General features: G+C 40.3%; 1 long non-coding RNA gene across 1 annotated transcript in view; it reads right to left on the bottom strand.

Annotated features, from left to right (window-relative positions):
- LOC138410825 (uncharacterized) overlaps positions 1–19,097 on the bottom strand; it is a 53,901-nt gene that overhangs the window by 21,605 nt on the left and 13,199 nt on the right. Inside the window, exon 2 of the long non-coding RNA XR_011243442.1 lies at positions 8,074–8,128. This is a non-coding gene — a long non-coding RNA (uncharacterized lncRNA). The remainder of the gene's footprint in view (positions 1–8,073; positions 8,129–19,097) is intronic.

The following is a 19,097-nucleotide window of genomic DNA, read 5'->3' on the forward strand; positions in this document are numbered from 1 at the left end:
CAAAGGAAGCAGGGGATTAGGATGGTTCCAATAAAATCCAGTGGATTTCTTCGTGGATGTCAGAAATAATAACAAGAATACTGTTTTTGGATGAAGGAATGAAAGGCTAATTCTGTTTTTGCCAATCACAAGATAAAACAAAGGGACGTAAACAAAGGGACGTAAAGAATATTTTCTATGTGCTTATGTTGACTTTTTAGATTTTATGCTATATTATACACTCGATTAAGAAGTGAAAATGTCTGTGTTGTTGTTTTCAATAGTCTCTGTTTTTAAACTAATGAGGGACAAGGAGTGTTTCCAAAAGTTTCCTGAAAATTCCAAAAGAACGTTATATTGGGATTAAGGTGTATACATGTCAACATAATGCAACTAAGGTTGGAATGCTCCAAGTCTAATTTTATTATTACTTATATGACCTTATTCAGGTTTAGGTCATCAGTAAAGGCTGTTTACATGACAGCATCTTGTCTGGACTGTTGTCTTATATTGCTGAACTCACATTTTCCCCAAACACTGCAACTGTAGTTAGAAGCTAATTGAGAGAAACATCACTGAACAATGAGCCATTGTAAATTTTTCTGATCCATTAATTTTGATTGTCAGGCTAAATTAAGTATTTTAGTTGGTTTGACCAAATGTTCCGCTCCGCATGGCTCACAGTGAGCTGGTGGTGGATTTACTGGTGTTATAGAGCTCACTGATGGAGTATTGACCTTTGCATTGCTTGTGTAATGAACGATCAATGTCTCTAAGTATGTAACACGCTGTCGTTGCAGCACGTCCAACGTCTTTCTATCGAAACTTTGGCACCTAAAGTGGTGATTAGCAGCGTGTTGCGGTACCTTGTTGTTTCCCTCGGAGGGTTTCTAATTAGATGAGAAAATCAATTATGACGAAAACACACCAAACATGTCTTATCTCCACTTTACCACAGAGATATTTGTTAGTTTGAGCCACGGGGCAAGTGCAGGCAAAAAATATATATGCTAATGAGGAGCGAGAGAAAAAAAAGGAGTCGGTGTGCGAGTAAATCCATCGGTGAAGAGTTTAGACAAGATAAACATGATTAAAATTCTGCCATCATCATCATTATCATCATCATCATCACAGGGCTTCCTTCTCCTCCAGGCCTGCAATGATATGCTGTCCAAGAAGCCATTTACTCCAGTCAGCCCGGCTGCACAGTGAAATCGGTCAAATACTTTGCCGGCGCCCTGTCTCTGCCTCTCCAAATGAGTTTTCATTAGCATAATGGTGTGTGCTGCTGCTTGGTGATTTCTTTTAATCAACCCCAGAGTCACTTATAATTAGTAACAGATGACTAATGGATTCTGATGGACACTCTTGGCATCTTCTGACTTCTCGTCGGCTGATTTTGAACTAATATGAGTATCGGTGGCAGCTGTGACTGGCAAATATATTCATACAATGGGATTGTAGACACGTTCAAATGGTCTGATATAGATTTTAAAACAGCTGTCTCGTTGTGAATTCAGCAGATTCTCACACTTGCTCCTGCCTCTGCCATTGTCACTCAGCACCGCTTGTCTTCAGCACATTTTTAGCTCAACCTAATCTTCCCCCCACATGTCCTCTGAGCTGATTGGAGGAAATTGACATTCCCTCTGCAGTTTCCATCTTTGACTGTGTCTCGCAGCTTTGTTTCTCCACAGGACATGTGGTGATTGGAGTTCTGAAAGGTAATATAAAGAATAATATCCAGTAGTGCAGAGACACGGGGTGAAAGACTTGGTGATTCCACAGAGATGGGGGGGAAAAGTTGTTAAAATTCATAGGACTAAAAAAAGGAATCAACTGCAGAATACATTACACAGCATTGACTGCTCCAAGGACAGGAAAGGTCAGACTGCTTGTCTGCAGCAGCAGTGGGACGGGTGGGACCACATTGCACAAGAAAAATTGGGGATTAACGCTGCAGAATGGAAAACACCAAATCCATCTGGGTTGGCTTCACTGCATCACTGTCCACATAGTGTTTACACGTATATCTGTCCCCTGACAGCCTGTGTGGGCTTTTATATCTGTGGCACAAGCAGCAGCCACTGACCCATTCCTCTTTTCAAAATCACCAGCCATGTAACGCCACGGTGCTCCTCTGCACTCGGCTGCTCTGACCTTTGATATAGTCCTAGAGATCATGTACCCGGCAGACACAGAGCTTGTCTCCAACATAATCTGAAACTGATGCCGTCCGTGCAGAGCTTTAGAGGAGTTCAATGCAGACGTGTTCCAGGATATGTTACGGCAAGATTGCAAATTACCGAAGTTGTTTAATCACGGATTGATAAGAACAATAGTTTCCCAGGAGACCAGACTACCGAGCATTTGGTTCCCAGACATGCAACGTCACTCTTTGTCATTCTGTTTGCTTATGGCCCTACAGTTTTCTTAAATATACACAAATCAATCACACCTACACACACAGAAACACACACACACACAAAGCGCCTGAACTTGAGCGAAAAAGTCAAAAACCTTTCAAGTTCCCCCCTTTTTTATTCTTTTATAATTTTCCACTCTGTCGCCCTCCAACCCTCAGCTCTACGTGTACACTCCCTTTTCCTCCCCAGAGTTCCTTGTTTCGAAGTTGTGGCAAAGCGAGATAATTCATGCTGAAACCCCACCCAGCCCGCCTCTCCCTCCTTTCCAGGGACTGAGTATTTCAACACAGGCCGGGAGGCTGGGTGTACGAGTGTGTGAGTGAGAGCCACACCCCGCAGCTGTGCACCTGGAACTGCTCCCATTCCAGCATGGCAGTGAACCCACACACCTGTTCACACCTGAGGCCTCTGCCTCTGGTCCGCCACCTCCTCACCCGCCTTTGTTTCATCCGTCAGCTCGTGAAACTGACACAAGCCGACCAAACGGGGGGTTAAACAAAAAAAACAAAAAAACACAGGAAAGGGAAAAGGTGTCAGGGCTACCATCAGAATAATGTCAGGTATGTAATGTCAGGAGGAGCTGAGCCCGACATTATATGAGACTGTCAGTGCCTGGTTTGATGACATATTTGTACTATTTTTCCAAACATCTCTGTGTAATCTCACCCAGCCAGTTCAGCCAACACCTAACACAGCAGGTTGGCAGGACGGATCCCAGTTGAATGGTTGGTCTCCTGCTTGGAGAGGAGTTCAGGACAGAAGACGCCGTATCATTACTGTCAATACGTTTCACGGTGAGAGCAGCAGGTGTTGCAGCTGTGTGTTCACACGACTGAACTGAATTTAAGTGCTGTTGGTTATTTTATTGAGGGCGGTAAAGATATGAGAGCAGGAGGAGGAGCTGGAGTCGAAGCCCTGGGTTCTGTGTCGAGTGAGAAAGCTTGAGTTAGATTTGATATAATTGTGCTAACATTCACTGTGGCCACTTGTATAACGTATTTCCTTTCAATCCCATGTTTTTACTGGCTCTGCATAACATGAAACAGTAATTATTAGATATTTAATCACATTTTTGTGTATTTTTGAGCATAACAACTGGATTGGACAAAATCTCAATTGTCTTTGATGCCAAGATATTGCAAACACCATAAATACATGAATTTTTACATAAACCCCTTGAAAATAGCCTCAATTTGGGAAAACATCTTACAGTCAACCTTCACTCACTCAGCTTTTCACTGATCTTTTAATTATCACATGCAAAACCCAAGAACAATATATTACCACAAACTAAAACTGGCATTCCATCCGTTCATCCATTATCTGTACCTCTTATTCATCGAGGGTCATGGAGAAGCTAGAAAACTGGCTGTCAAATCTCACATCTCAGTAATAATCGATGTCCAATTTCAAAACACACTCACAACTTGAACCCAGCTAATCAGCTTCATCAAGACCGTGTAAGTGAGGTTTGATTAACGTTGATTGACAGAAGCACCTCCCTGCCAACTTAAACAAATAATCCAACTGTCATCAGACAATGATTTAGATTACATTGTTTATGTCAGGTTGCGTAAAACTACCTGGCATCACCGGGTATTTTCCAACGCAGCTCCACCCTCCTTCAACCAGAGACAAACAGACGTGCCTCATGTGAAACAAGTCAGTACATTAATGTGCACCATCGTCTAAACCTCATATACGGCAGCACCAGGTGAAGTCAATGTGCAAAAAAAGGGCGTGCTTGAAGACATTGGTATTTATTCTGTCCTACTATCTGTGCATTCTACCAACACAATATTTTAATAAGGATGAAATCCAAAAAAGGATTTCTCTGTTTCTGTTGTCAGACAGGAGCATGAGAGTGGGTTTAATTAGATGCGACTTACTCTCTATATATAATTTCTCATTCAATCACGTGTACACACTATGCATTCAAAGAACCTGAGAATGTTTACTTGAATTAAAACCAAATTAGCTATAATGCAATAAATCTTTAAATAGACTTTTAAATGTTCATCAATAGATATCTCGAAGTAATAGATTCAAGACAATGTTTAAAGACAATGAAAGTATGTCCTTTCATTTTGTTGAACTGAAGTGACTCATCTCAATAGTGTCACTCAAACAGGTGACATCAGAGCTCACATGAGACAGTTCACCTGTTGGTGTGTCCGTGTTGCTCAAGCAGCTTCTCACAAGCCTCTCAGCATAAAACAATGGCTGAAATGAAACTGTGCTTGATTCACTTTACAAATAACAAACAGCACAAAGCCTGTTCACTGATGACGTGATGCAAATCTGGGAGGTCTAAGTTGCTGAGAATCTCCCTCTCCCTCGTGCCTGCTGACAGATATGGAGTTAGACCATCTGTTGTGTTCTCCCACTGCTGATTTACCTCAACAACCCGATTTAACAGGGGAATCGTCTGCATGTGTAAGGGATGACCACCAGCATGCACAAACACCTCAGAGAAAACAGAGGACAGAAGCAAAACACAACTGTGGACACTCCTGATGGTATCAACCTGTAACGTTCAACATTTTGTTACTTTCAATCTGCCTCATCATGGTGACATATGATAAAGTTTGCCTGAATTTGGATTTTCAATATTTCTTTGAAGACTTTCTCAAAGGCTCATGGTTGAATGCTATCCTTCCCCCTCTGCTAATAAGTCTTAATAAATTGTGGTTTTACATTTGATCTAAGTTGCTGATGGTGGAAAAATAAACATCACTTTGCTCCATTTTCTAGTTCTCGTTTTTGGGTTTTGAACTAAAACGACTGACAGGGATGAATTATGAGTTTCCTAAAAATAGTAATTTTCTCTCACTTTGCTTTATACAGAATGAGTCCACTGTCACAAGAAGTAATAAACCCCTGCTTTATAAAATGTGCCCATGATGTACTGTACACGAAATGCAACTAGATTACAGGCATTGTTTTATAGTTAATAGAGGAAATGCACAGATCTGATATCATGTAAAAATATAAAGAATTATCAAAAAGTATTGTTTAATCTTAACAATACAATAACTACAGTATAATGGCACCATGACGTCCCCTGGAAGGTTTATGTAAATGTGAAAAAAATCTGTCGGAATGTTGATAAGCCCCTATGTCCAGATCCAAGCTACATTTGAATGGGTTTCATAGAAATCTGTTCAGTATTTTTTGCGTAATCATGCTGACAAACCACAACCTTCTTGGCAGAGGTTATGAGGATTTCATGGTTTCCCTGCATGAGGAAACTGTTCAGCTGAGGCTGTAAACACATCTCATCTTCTTATCTTGGGATACATTCAGTCAGTAGATAACATTTATAACAATACCTGCACTAAGTAATAACTTTTAATGTGTGATACAGCTTTAGAGTCTGAAACAGGGCCTTTTTCAGGATGCGAGCAGAGATGAGCAGATGTTTTTGTTTGAGACATGAGCTAGACAACCAATGGTTTATATTTTAGGAAACCCTCAAAAAAATTATAATTGATAGGATAATAGCAACACATAATCATTTCTGTTTTGTGGATAATTAGTTCACACATTATTCTGGACCTGTAATCTAAAGTGTCCCTAGTTAAATTCTATTATAGCTGCTTAGAAGCATTGACATGATTTAACATCAACTTTGTTTGTAGCTCATCGCGTGAAAAGAAAAAAAACTTCTAAATAACAAAATGAAAAAGTACTGAAGGCACAATGCCAATATCTGATTTTTATTGTTTATTCTTTCATTTTTTTAAGAACAACATATTGGTTCGATCACCATCTGGATCTAAATTTATTAGAGAATGAAGCACAAGCCTGAGAAAACAATACAGCCAATTGCACAGGAATGTCGCAACAATGAGCGCTGTTGTCAGTTTGAACGTCAGCCGTGCGTCTCCACTGGGAACGGATGCATCGCTCCATTTTGGCACGAATCCAACCGAGGTACCTCGCCAAAGGAGGTCGCTAAGGAGAATAAACTTGATTCCCCCTCTTTTTTCTTTATTTGTATCTGACCAGTGCTCTGTATTAGCCAAGGCCGTCACTGGTGAGAGCCCAATTAGAGGTCTGAGACCACCCGGAGGGCTTGTTTTCTGCCGTGTTTTGGGAACCCAGTTGCCAAGCACTGCCATGTGCACTGAAATAATTAGCAACGCTCTGGCACGTCACTCGGGCACCCTCAATACTTTAATTCTCTATGGTTGTTGCTGAATTGATGAGTTGGTCATCACAAAAAACAAAGGCTTTTCTGTGTGAATAAACTTCCAGTGAAATATCAAGCTCTGTTTTACTGTTTATGTTGCTGTCACATGAAAACTTTTCCAGGGTTAATTGGCAAAACCACAATGTATTCATTTATTCATCACTTTTCTACTTTATTAGACCTTTTAAAATCTGCCTTGGAACAAATTCATGTATAATACTTTTTTTTGTTTGAACTGGGAACAGAAACTTAACAAGATGTGATTACAGCTTGCCATGTTGGCGTGTTATCTAGAAATAAATGTTAAATCAATATCAAATCAATAACAGATTCTACTCTAAAATAATCATTGTCGAACCTGCAGGAAACTGAAAAGTGCAGAGACGTTTTAGAATGTATTTTCATTCATCTGGCACAAACACCACAGCAAAATCTAACTCAGATGGTATAATAAATAACTCGAGCACATACTAAATAAAGTCGTAATAACAGAAATGGAAACAACCAAAAATAAAAGGCCATTGACTGAAGGGAAGGATTGTTACGTCAGCGATGAGCAGAAGACAGCTGGAGAGTTCAAAACAGTCTCAAAACACTTGTGGTCTCCAGCAACAAGTGCTCATCATGTAAGACCACCCACATACTCAACTCTGACAAAATCACAATTTGTTTTTATTGCTCCAAACTAAAAATACTGAAAACTTCCACCTGTGCAGCTTCAGCTGCTACAAGTTACTGTGCATGAAGGTTTACAACACGCTTTAACATTTTACCATTTCACACCAAAGCTGAGTTTCTTATTGAACTGAAGGTTTTGGCTCTTGAGGAAAGTTTTTTATGGTGCCCAAGCAAAGTAAGATATTCTGCAGTTGTTTAACTGGAGCAGAAAAATAGCATTGATAGCAATGGTGAAGAGAGTATTCAAACATTTTACTCAAGTAAAAGCAAAAGCAACACATTAACCTTTCTACTTGAGTAAAAGTAAGAAAGTACTAGCTTTAAGGTATACTTTAAGTATTAAAAGTTCTTTCAAATTGTAGCCTATTCCCTATTGCAACAATCTACTACATCTTTAACTGTGTCTACTTTATATATTGTTTAGACCAGAATAGTTTAGACTCTGTCATATTGATAAAGAAATGCTGCAAATATTACAACTGAAAACACATTGTATTGTCATATTAACTAATGGCAAGAATATGTATAAATCAATATGTGCAGAAGACAGTGTTTTTATAAACTATAGTTACGTCAGCAACATTTCCCAGCAACTGCAGAGGGGAATTTGAAACTGAGCATTGATGTAGTCATTTTCAAAGGCACCATTTGTTGAAGGACACTCAAATCAAAGCAATCAATGTGCACAAGTGTCTCCCAAATGAATACAATACAACTGTGATATAATAACTGCTCATCAATTAAAGCAAGTTATTAGACATGTGGTACCGGTGTAGTGAAAATGATTGTACTCACTTATTGTCCATTTGTTGGATTCATCCGAGTCGCAGAGAGATTCAACAGCCACAACCTGAAACATGCAGAGGACATAATGTTTATTTAGAGGTTGTGATAAACCAACAACAGTAAGGTCATTATCTAGCAAATGCTCATCACCACATGAATCATGAACTGTCTGCCACTCAACTAGAGGAAGATTAATTCCACTTTGGGCTAAAAACACATCCCTTTGGTCACTGGTCATAGTTCTGTTTTCTTTGTCGTTTGTCTGTTTGCAAAATGCCAAAAATACTGAACTGATTTTATGAAACTTGGTGGAATGGTGAGATTTGGGCCAAGAAAGAACTCATTACATTTTGGCGTGGATCTGGACAAAGAGGTAGATCCAGGAAAGTTATTTCACTTTCTTAAACATTGCGATTAGGCAATGTTTTACATTTTCTTTGATTTCTCTGAGAATAATTGACGGATCATGAGGGGGAAAAAATCCAGGCATATTTAGCAGACTGATATTTATAAGTGATCAGAAACATCATAAAAAATGCAGTTTCTCTGCAGTTTCTTATTACCTCTACCCAGGAGGCTATGTTTTCATCTGGCATCTAGCAGAATTAATTGTGGTTTCATAAGGGGACTGTTGGGCCTTGGTGGAGGGTTGCACTCTAGAGGATGTCTTTCTGATTGTCTCATGCAACCGGAAAACAAATGAATGCAGATAGACATGCATGATGTTTGTGATGAAGATGCTGATGATGATGATCTGTATTTGAAATAAAACGTGCTCATTCCATAAATTTACTGTATAGAGGAACATCGCTTGAAATGTCTGTATTGATTGAACCTCTGAGTAATATTGATTAAAATATGATGATATGCAAATGGTGGTGGAATTACCTTGTAAAAATACATGTAAGTGTGTATTAATAGTATTTCTCACACTGACAATGCGGAGGTCCTCTAAGTGCAAATGTACCATATGGCCCCAGCAACAAAACCACACAGTCTGAGAGGAGGGGGGTGGAAGAGAGGCCCTGACCTTTGGCTGTCCACAAAGCATTCCCCAGACTGTGGACCCATTGAACTCAGCATCTTCAGAGGTTTTATATAGAGAGCATCTCTAATGTGGCCACCGCACACAAGTCACCACAAATACTAATATCACCCAGGAAACCAATTCTCTGTGCAACTGCCAACGAGCTGTCATTACTCTCCAGCGAGGCTGCAGGATGAGTCTGCTGCATTCACAGCCGTGTTGTTTAGGTGCTTTGTTCATATGTAAAACATGTACTCTGTGTTTTCTCTCTTTGTCTCACGCACACATACATACATACATACATACATACATACATACATACGTACACGCGCAAATCCTAAATGTCATGTGTCCATCAGTGCAGTTTGTAAATCCAGGCGGTATTCTTGGCTCCGCTCCGCTGAGGCTGAGTCTCTCGGTTCAACATCTGTTTAACAGTCCCGTCAGCTGGAACAGTGTATAATCTCTCATTCTTCCAAATGTGGCACGAGTTGTGCATAACGCTGGCTTCAAGTCAGCTAATATAAGAAAATAAACGCACATCCAAGCAGGTCTGCAGGGATACAGATTAACTGTGACTGGTTCTTATTTATGCATTTCTATCTGAATTTTACAATATCAATGTCTCCAGTCGCCCAAAATATAGTGACGTTCATATTTAATTTATTGGAGATGTAATTTTTTAGGTTAGACCAAATTTAGTTTTTCTTTTTAAGGCACAGAGCTGCCAGTTATTTCAGATGTTGTGGAAATGGGTGTTGGAATCGCATCAACACATCTAAAAACTCTTATCTGCTCATTGTGTTTGCTCCGCCTGTAGACTCCATCTGACTTCATGGATTTAGTTGGTGTTTCCATGATGCTTATCAGGTGTGACAGCTCTTTGTCGTGACGATCTTCATGCTTCATAATGTCCTCAATATAATCTACCGCAGGCCCCCCCAAAAAACAGATGAAAGGGAAATATCTGCAAAAATAAGTGGGAACTGAGAATTATATGTCATCTCTGCCTCTTGTGCAGGGCTTGATTAAGATCTAGCAACAGCGTGTTTCTGCACTTTCAGCCGAGACTTATGTTGTTATACCTTCGCTCCACTGGAAAGCTAGAGGAGGGCTTGGTGTAAACACCTACTGAGGGCTTTCACTCCTCTCTCTATGCAGGTGAGACGCAGCTCCAGCTCCACAAAGCACCTCCGAGGCAAAAGAGCCCCCTCCGCCTCCCTGCACAGCAGCTATCTTTTCACCGGGTTCGGGGGTCACTATTTTCCCACCAGGACTCTCCCTCAGTTCATATGCGATGGATGCATTATGGCCTCTGAATGAGCATCGCTGATTTCAATGTGCATTCCACTGGGTTTGTGTTCATACAGCGCACCAGTGAATAAGAAATCAGCATCTCTATAAAATGCTCTTTTTGGCAATCACTCAACCACCACCCCCTCCCATCTATCCCCCACCTCACCCTGACTTCCCCTCCTCCCACTGCCATTCTGTGAAGTTAGGGAATCCATAGGAGGTTTGTTTGAGATGCAGGCACAAGTGTGAGAACACTGGGCTTGGGAAAAAAAATCCTTTCCTTTGGCCTGAATAGGAGCATTTCAAAAACCGGACGGTTTTTTTTCCAGGAACTCCTTCAGCAACAGGCCTGGTCCTCTGTCAGCTGAACAAAACCCTGCTGCCACTCAGGGGGGGAAAAAGTTCATTACTGGCTAATTTGATTGAGAGTCATTGTGATAAAAGATTTGTCTCATTTGAAGTTTTTCCTCCCTCTGTTGTTCGGTCATATCAGAATGATGATGGCAGCAGCAGCCATATCTCACAAATATGTTAGAGGACTGAAAAACGTTTGAGGACACGGAACGGGATGCTTTATCCGTGGCTGGGGCTCTGCTTAGCTACTGGTGCTGAGAAGTGAAAAGAAAAGTCAGTCACACAGTGATGCCCAGCGCTTTATTCAACTCTGCTCCCATTTACACTTTCCACAAAGCATCAAAGTCGCTGCCTGTCAGAGTCCTATCACAGAAAAAGTCACACAGAGAAGAAATAAATGCTTTTAAACCCAACAAAAAAATCGGTTTTCATAAGAACCAGTCTCTGTGTCATGGGCATAAATGATGCATCACATCTGAGGGTTATTGAGTTAATTTGTTATTTTAATTTTAAGACTTAATCATTTATGGGATCTGTTTTGGGCCAGAACACATTCTGCCATGTAAAAATCTACATAGCTGGAACTCACACTGGCTTTGAATACAAACTTTGTCTTGGCTGTTGCCTGATTCTTTGGCTTTTGTTCAATTTTTCGTCTGCACCCAATTGTTGAGACTTTTAATGACACCATTCAGCCTTATTCAGTGATTGTAGGGAGGCTTTCTGTAAGCCTGTTGCATAAACACCCACAGACTTTACAAATCTGTGTTGCAGCTAGTTCTGTTCACCACAGGACACTAATTCTCCTTCATTTAAAACCATATTTTGAGAAATTAACTCCATGATCCTTTATTTTGCAGCTTGCCCAGATTTCTTTTGCGCTGTTTTCAGACATGCACTGAAGTCCAGACATTTTCCAGAAAATTTCCAGAGGGGCTGTATTTGAGAACATAAATGTCTGAGTCAGTTGCTCTGTACATTTTCTGAGTGAGCCTGTGCGAGAATACAAAAGGAAAATGAACAGTGAGCGAGTGGGTGTGTTGATGACACTTCTAAGATGCAACAGACCTGAAACTGAAAGATTATTAATATCTCAAGATGGAAAAAAGGTGTCAAATAATTTTTGCGTGATGAGGGCAGTTGCTGCTGTTGATGTGCTCTAAAACGTGATATCTGCAGCCAACTTTATTTGTTATGTCTTGTCTCCTGCACAGTGTGCTACCCCTCGCCTGAATGCGGGATTTTCCTGTAGTTGTTAACATGTCTGACCCAGACAATCTCCTGCTGCATTGTTCATATGTGAAAGGTAGAAATCCGGAGAAAACCCTGACCCAATGAAAACAGCATAAGCCGAGTTTCAAATAATTTAGAAAGTAATCCACTATCACTGTCCTTGTGTTGACTTGAAATGAGCCTTTATAAAGCCTGGGTGGATTGGATCAGTGTGTTCTAACTGCTGTTGTCTCGATGTACTGAACATTACGGCTTCCTGACAATAAAAGTCCCTGGAGATAAAGCTGACACAAAGCCAACTGTGCCGGGGACATTGCACATTGGTGTTTCACTCAGTCTACTGTGGTTAATTTGTGTCTGGAGCTGCAAGTCACCTGGAATCACATCCTGTATGCTTAGAAAGGAAAGAGTGTAAAACAATTACCTAATGATGAAGAAATTATTAATATTAGATTAGTTTTAAATGGTTAAAATGGTCTAATATTCTTTATTTGTATTCATTCAACCAGGAAAAGTCCCATTTAGATTAAAAATCTATTTTTCAAGGGAATCCTGGCCAAGACAGGCAGCAACACAAACAAAGATAAAAACAAGAATTAAGATGCACACCAAACATCACTGGTCAAAAACATCGACATCCCGGCGACTCTTAAAATGGATTAAAAAGCATTTTGTTTGAAGATGAAAGGATAATCAAAAGCCTTGTCTATAAAAAGATAGGCACAATGTATAAGTGCAAAGGAAAATACTACTATCTATCAAATATAACTGCAAATAACGTCCATTACCATTTAATATAGCAATAAGTTTCTTGATCAATCAGATTATACTTTGTTGTGATAAAAGTCATATTTTATCGATCATAAGGATCTGAGATGACATATATCTTTCGAAATCCAAAGATATTACGATTTCTGCAGGAAATCTTGAAATCTTTTTAACGGAAAATCATTGATCATTTATTTATCAAAATGGTTTCTGGTTAATTTTCTTGGTGATTGACTCATTACTTAATGAACTAATCATTAAAGGTTTACTGTTACATATGACAAAGAATAACGTTAAACCTGCATTTTAGTTTAATAAAAAATAGTTGCTTTACTTTTCACTTAAACGACTGATTCAGTTGTTTCAGACCTAAACTCTTAAAGTACATGTTACCTTCACAGTTTACTTTAAATCCAGTGCACTGCTGTTCACTGAGAGTGCTCTGTATGAGTCCTGAACTGGAGCACAATCCAGTTTATCTAAATACCAAATATTTGGTCTCTCCACACTTTACATTCTGGCTGTAGTGTGTGTGGCTAAATAACACCAAGCTGTTGGAATAAAGAGCTTTTTGGGAGGTCTATCCCTTTAATTAACAGTGAGGGTGAGGCTGACAGCTGTGGTGGCAATGGGCGAGCCAATCACAGGTGCCGCGTGGGGCACGGGGAGGAATGTGAGGGAGTGTTTGACAGAAGAGGCCATGTGCAGAAATAAGATGACAGGTGGTCGGACTGATCCAACGCCAGACTGCCAAAATGGGTTTTGCCTTTGGGAGTGTTGGAGAAACATGACAGTGTTAATGAAAATGGCAGCGCCCCCCCCGTCGACAGCAGATCCCACGGTTAGGAAAATGGGTTTAAATGAACTGAAATAGAAATCAATGAAAGGAAGGTATTTTTCCAGTTGACCCGTGGTCTTATTTGAACTTAAGTTTTTCTTAACACACTTTTCAGTCAAGTCAGAATGGTTCCCGCACCAGCAGTAGAGTGCTCACATTTTCATAAAAGACAGATTCTCTATGGGCCCCTCACAGCTTCCAGGAAGTAGAAGCAGACACCCACAGGTGCATCAATACAAGACTGACACATGTGAGCACAGAAAACACACAAAGAAACTTTGTAAAGGCTTTAGGTGTCTGCAAGTGAAGAACCATTGTCTTGTATTGAAGATGAGTTGAATGCTCCCTGGCCCTCAGGTATTCAAATCATTTTGTCAGTAAAACTAGGTGAAAAAATATGACATTAAAAGTAAGTTTCATTCTAAAAAGAAGAATTTACCGAAAGTACTACTCAATAAAAAGTAGAGTTTTAATATCATAGTTGGTCATGTAGCTAGTAGTTTTAACTACTTAATATACAGTTTGGTGGTTTATCCCTGAGATTTTTAACCCAGGGTCTGACTGGATGCACTATACTCATGAGATAAATCTGCAATGTCCTGACATGGTTCATGACTGAGAACTATTTTTGTGAAGTAATGCGAAGCTTTGTGCTAAAACATAGTGATTACTGAGACAATTTTGTGAGAGAGTGACTTGGCGCTGCTTTCTGTAAAAACACTGTGAGCTTGTGGTTTCACTGAATAATTTTACATATTTTATGTAAAATCTTAACTATAGCTGCCTGGTACTGTTTTTCAGATAACTCCAGGAAATGTACAGACCCAATTTTTTGGACATTTGCCTTTCATATAAGAAGAAAGTAGCAGGAGATAGTCTGGACCAGGTGCAATTATGACAAGAAGAAAAGGTCTGTAACATTCAGGTGAGGTAGATGCCTGGGTAGAGCATGAGGGACGTGGGACGTGATGTATAAATTCTACTGTGGAAAGCAGAATGTGTTTGCTCATTGAAGATGGTGAGAGAAGAAACTACTAACCCAGCCATAATGTTTGTTTTTACGTTCACAACAATACCACAAGCATTCTACATATCCACAAAAACAACAAAAGAGGTGAAAGCTACAAACCTCTTTTTCATCTAGAGATATTTGTATTTGTCCAGTTTTCTAGTTTTGTGCCTGTTGGAAACATCATCAACATGCTCACTCGCATTTTTCTGGACATTTTACCACTACTTTCCAGGAAAGGTTCCAGAAAATGTCCGTTGCAACTGACTTGGACATTTGCGTTCTGACATGTAGCACCTCTGGAAAATGTCAAGAAAATGTCTAGACTGCATATCTGAAAGCAGCTTGATTGATGTTGGGAAGTAAATACTTCAGTATAACAATTGTTTATAAAATATAGTTGAGCAGATATAGCAACCCCAAAACTGTACATGATGACTTTCCACCTCTGCTACACTTCTCATATCCCTGTTTCTTTAACCCACCAGCAAGTCCAAACTAAATTCACCTGTCAACTTTCAGTCACTATTTAATGCATGAATGAAAAACATTTTTTCTCTTGTCTGTTGTCAGTGCTGATGTTTGGGATCAACGGTCAAATGAAGTCACCAGACGAGACACTAATCACAAACACAAGAAGCATTCCCTGTGATTAACAGACAGAACAAATGTGTCCTGTGGGCATGCGTTTATGTGTACGTATGGATGTGCTCTCCTCCCTGCCAGTGCAATTCCTACATATCACTGCAGATGTTCTCAGTGTCAGCTAAGTTTCCACAGTGTTGCTGCTGTGCGAGGAGCCGTGCATGCTGGAGCCTGTTCCTTAAGCCTGCCATTCTGACACACACAAAGGTGCTGCTCATCCAGGCTTTGTGTCGAGGATTAACTGAGCAGATATGCTCCGCAGCCACAGAGAGACACATTCAAAATTGCTGCTTCCGTTTTCTCACATACCCTAATATTTGAAAAACGTCTGGCAAATTCCTGGGAGGATGACGCAGGATTGTCCCACGTGGAGCAGTGAAAGTATCGGCAGGAGACGATGATGTCAGGGAGTCTAAAGGAGTCTAAAAAGTGAAATCCTGCATTAGAGATGAAATTAGCAAGTCACCATGAGGGAAATGGTTGACGGAAATGGTGACAAGTTAAGGGTTTTATAAGTGAGCTCACAGCACAGCACAAAGGGTGTCCAGTAGTTTCTAACTGGTTTCCACCAAAGAACAGCATGAGCCATCAGGTCCAATCAGCGGTGCACACTTATGTAACAACCTAAAGGTTCAGAGTGTCTGACTGAGAGCAGCAGGAGATGACTGATGGTTGAAGTAGTCAGAAATATTCAGCAGAAATGGGTTAAACTGTTTGACTAAACCTTCTTCTTCCAGGATCCAATCATCTTTTTAAACTGATGTTTGAATCTGTCTTTGCTTTCTGAGCTTTTACTTGTTCGCTAAATAAACACTTTGCAATTGTTCTCACAGTTTTATGGAACATGCATTATTCTCCGGTTGATCGTATATCAATGATGTGTGTTCGCAAGAGGAGCTTGACAAAACGGACTTTCAAAGAAGAGCCACAACATGGCACCAGTGATTAAGCAAGATTAAAGACTGGTGTTGTCACTGCATGCACGGCTGTCAATATAATGGATGATATTTAATGTCTTCCAAAATAAACCCTTCTCTCGACAGATTTGCTTTGCTTTCAGTTGCGTTGATAAAAGCAACAATCCAGCTGCATGGATGTCAGCAGCTGTAGATTGCTGTGAGGCCCGTCTGTGCTCATCTATGGAGGTTCCAGCTCCCTTTTCATACGTCCTTCATGCTTTCTGTATCTGTCTAAGTCTTCCCTGTCTGGTTTTTATTTAAACAGTTTGCCAGTGTGGTTCCAGACGGATGCCTTAGAAGATTTTTTTTTTTCTACCCTGCCATTGTGCAAAAACCATATTGGCTGACAGTTGCCTCTGTGAGACCAGGGCTTCAGCTCTTTGTCAGACTGCTGCACTGTGACAGAGGGTTTGCAGGTGCAAAATGAACGGGAAAATGTCAAATTAATAGACCAATATTGTGGGGAAAAAGATATGTGTCTGACTGAAGATGAAAAAGAAAGAAAGCAGCAGGACCCAAAATCCCTTATGCTCATGATGTTTTAAAATAATACAAATGAGCCTTGTGGGTGTTTTATTGGATGTGTTAGGGTCATAGGTGAAGATTTAAAACAATGCTTTAGGAAAAAATGTTTTCATTCTTGAACAGCTTTTCTTTGCTACTGTCAATCAATACTGTAAAAATGCATCAGATGACAAGTAGGGGCAGATTCTCCAGGTTTTGCACAGGTGAGTTCTTGGGTTAGGGATCTACCAAAAATGTAGTTTCTTATCTAAAATAGCAGAGTGAGTTCAGATATCCTATCTTTTAGCTGAACTGACTGACTGAGAGTTCACACTTAATTTCCAGTTTGTCAGAAATACACCAAGTACTCAGTTTTAAAAATCTACATTAGGTCAAATCAAAACAAACCCTCAATCTATCTTTGCATTTTGTGTCATGGTCTATATTTTCGATACATCCACTTTCTGCAGCACTCGGTTTTATTCTCTCGTGTTGGGTGTGGTAGTGTTTTCCAAAAGGGGTAAAGATGGGTCTCAGACGAGAGACGCTGAGCATCTGACTGCTGATACCCTGGAATTTTCTGCAAAGATACAGCTGGGATCACAAGCGCAGATCACCTTACTGTGAAAAAAGAGACTGATAGCAGCTGGAAAGCAAGTGAACATGTGTCAGCCATCTGGAAAAGTCTGCTAAATACTATGCATCCTCTGTGCTGAGACAAAGGAGTCATTTTACTTTATGAAAATACTTGTTCCCTCTTCTTTTCCACCGCAGATGCAGCAGTTCCTTTAGTCAGTTATAAAAAAAACTGTAATCAATGCAACAAATTTGGGCAGGAGTTATTCCTGCAGTCTTCCGCAAATCTCCCATTCTACAAATGATGTGCATTGCTCCATGTATTGGCTCTTGTGGCTCCAACTTGTCTACAGACTCTACTACACTTTTGATTAGTCCAAACGTGCTCCAAGAGAGCTGCACCTGCTGCTGTCAAAAGCTGTTAGCTAAAAGCAGAATTTGGCAGCTCATAAGAACTTTATAAGGACAGCTAGACTGGTTGCTCAGCCCTGAGCCCAACCATGAAAAACAAATCTTCATGGCCAGAGGGAATATTTGGGTTGAATACAGATTCCAAACTAGGATTGAAACAGCCTAGCACATAGCCGTACACAAATAATGGGTGGTGTCATGAAGTGCATTTCCATTCAGCTATTGTTTGAACAGTTGCAGTCTGTGCATTTCTTAAAAAGCTGTGAAGCGAAAATATCAGAATTATTTTTAATAAGGTGCAAAAAGCATTTATGGTTAGCTTAGATGGAAAAGTTGCAGGTGTATGCGAACTGCAAAATAAAAGCTAGCCAAAAATGCTCATGTGTGTTTGTCCAAACCATAGACTCTATTTAAAGAGATGGATGACAATAGCTAACAGTCCCTGGTGGGGGTAGGCTTCTCAGGGCTTTAGTTGCTTAAGTTTAGTCTTTGAATTCAGCCTTGAGCCCAGTAAGCCCCGGAAAATAGCTTGGTAGAATGTGTATTAGGTAGGATCTGGGTAGTTATTGTTTTCTGGTAAGGCTGACCTTTTATATCTGTGTCACACGGCATCAGTTTTACTGTGTTCAACGCTAGTGGTGAATGTGACTTTGTATATAAACTGGCAGTATATGTGGCTATTGGGTAAGCCTTGCCTAGCACTTAGTGACTGAAAATTAGTTTGAGCAGTGTCATTAGTGAACCCTATTTGCCTTGGCTGAACATTATGACATCTCTGTCTCCTCTTCCCTGGTTGAGAAGGAGCTGAAAGCTGTAATTTCTGACTGTCTGGTCAATGAAGGAGTTGTCTGCAACTTGTGTCATGTCATCCATCTTTATATCAAGTTCATTTTATGTTTTGAGCCATGCTAGTTACAGCTTCTCAATCTCCCTTGCTTGGATCAGTCCATAATTGAAAGAACAACAGAGTGTGGAACCCAGACCTCGGACAGGGTGTGTGGACTGTTGATGTTTCTGTTAGTCAGGAGACAATTGACGTGAAGGTGCTGCACTGATGTTGGTGAATAGCTGCCTGTTTGTAAAAAGTCACCGACCATTGAGTTTATCGAATGTTTCCACATTGGGCATCAGTTCACGCTCTTTTGAGGCCAAATTGTGTAACTCTTAAAAGGTAATCACAGCAGTAATCACTTGCATCACCACCTAAAGGCTACAAGGAACACACTTCCAGATTTTCTACCTCGTATTTCATCTTGCAGAGGTTTGATTTTAGTTCAGTGTGTTGCACAGTGACAACATATTGCTCCACAAAATAAAACCAAGAGCCAGAACCACTTTAGCTGGGCCATCTTGTGTTTGTTGCCTGAAGCCTCTTCGACATGAATCCCAGTTAAGGCAACGAAGTGGTCTCAT

This window comes from Paralichthys olivaceus, chromosome 7 (assembly GCF_024713975.1).
Source record: "Paralichthys olivaceus isolate ysfri-2021 chromosome 7, ASM2471397v2, whole genome shotgun sequence".
Classification (NCBI taxonomy): Eukaryota; Metazoa; Chordata; class Actinopteri; order Pleuronectiformes; family Paralichthyidae; genus Paralichthys; species Paralichthys olivaceus.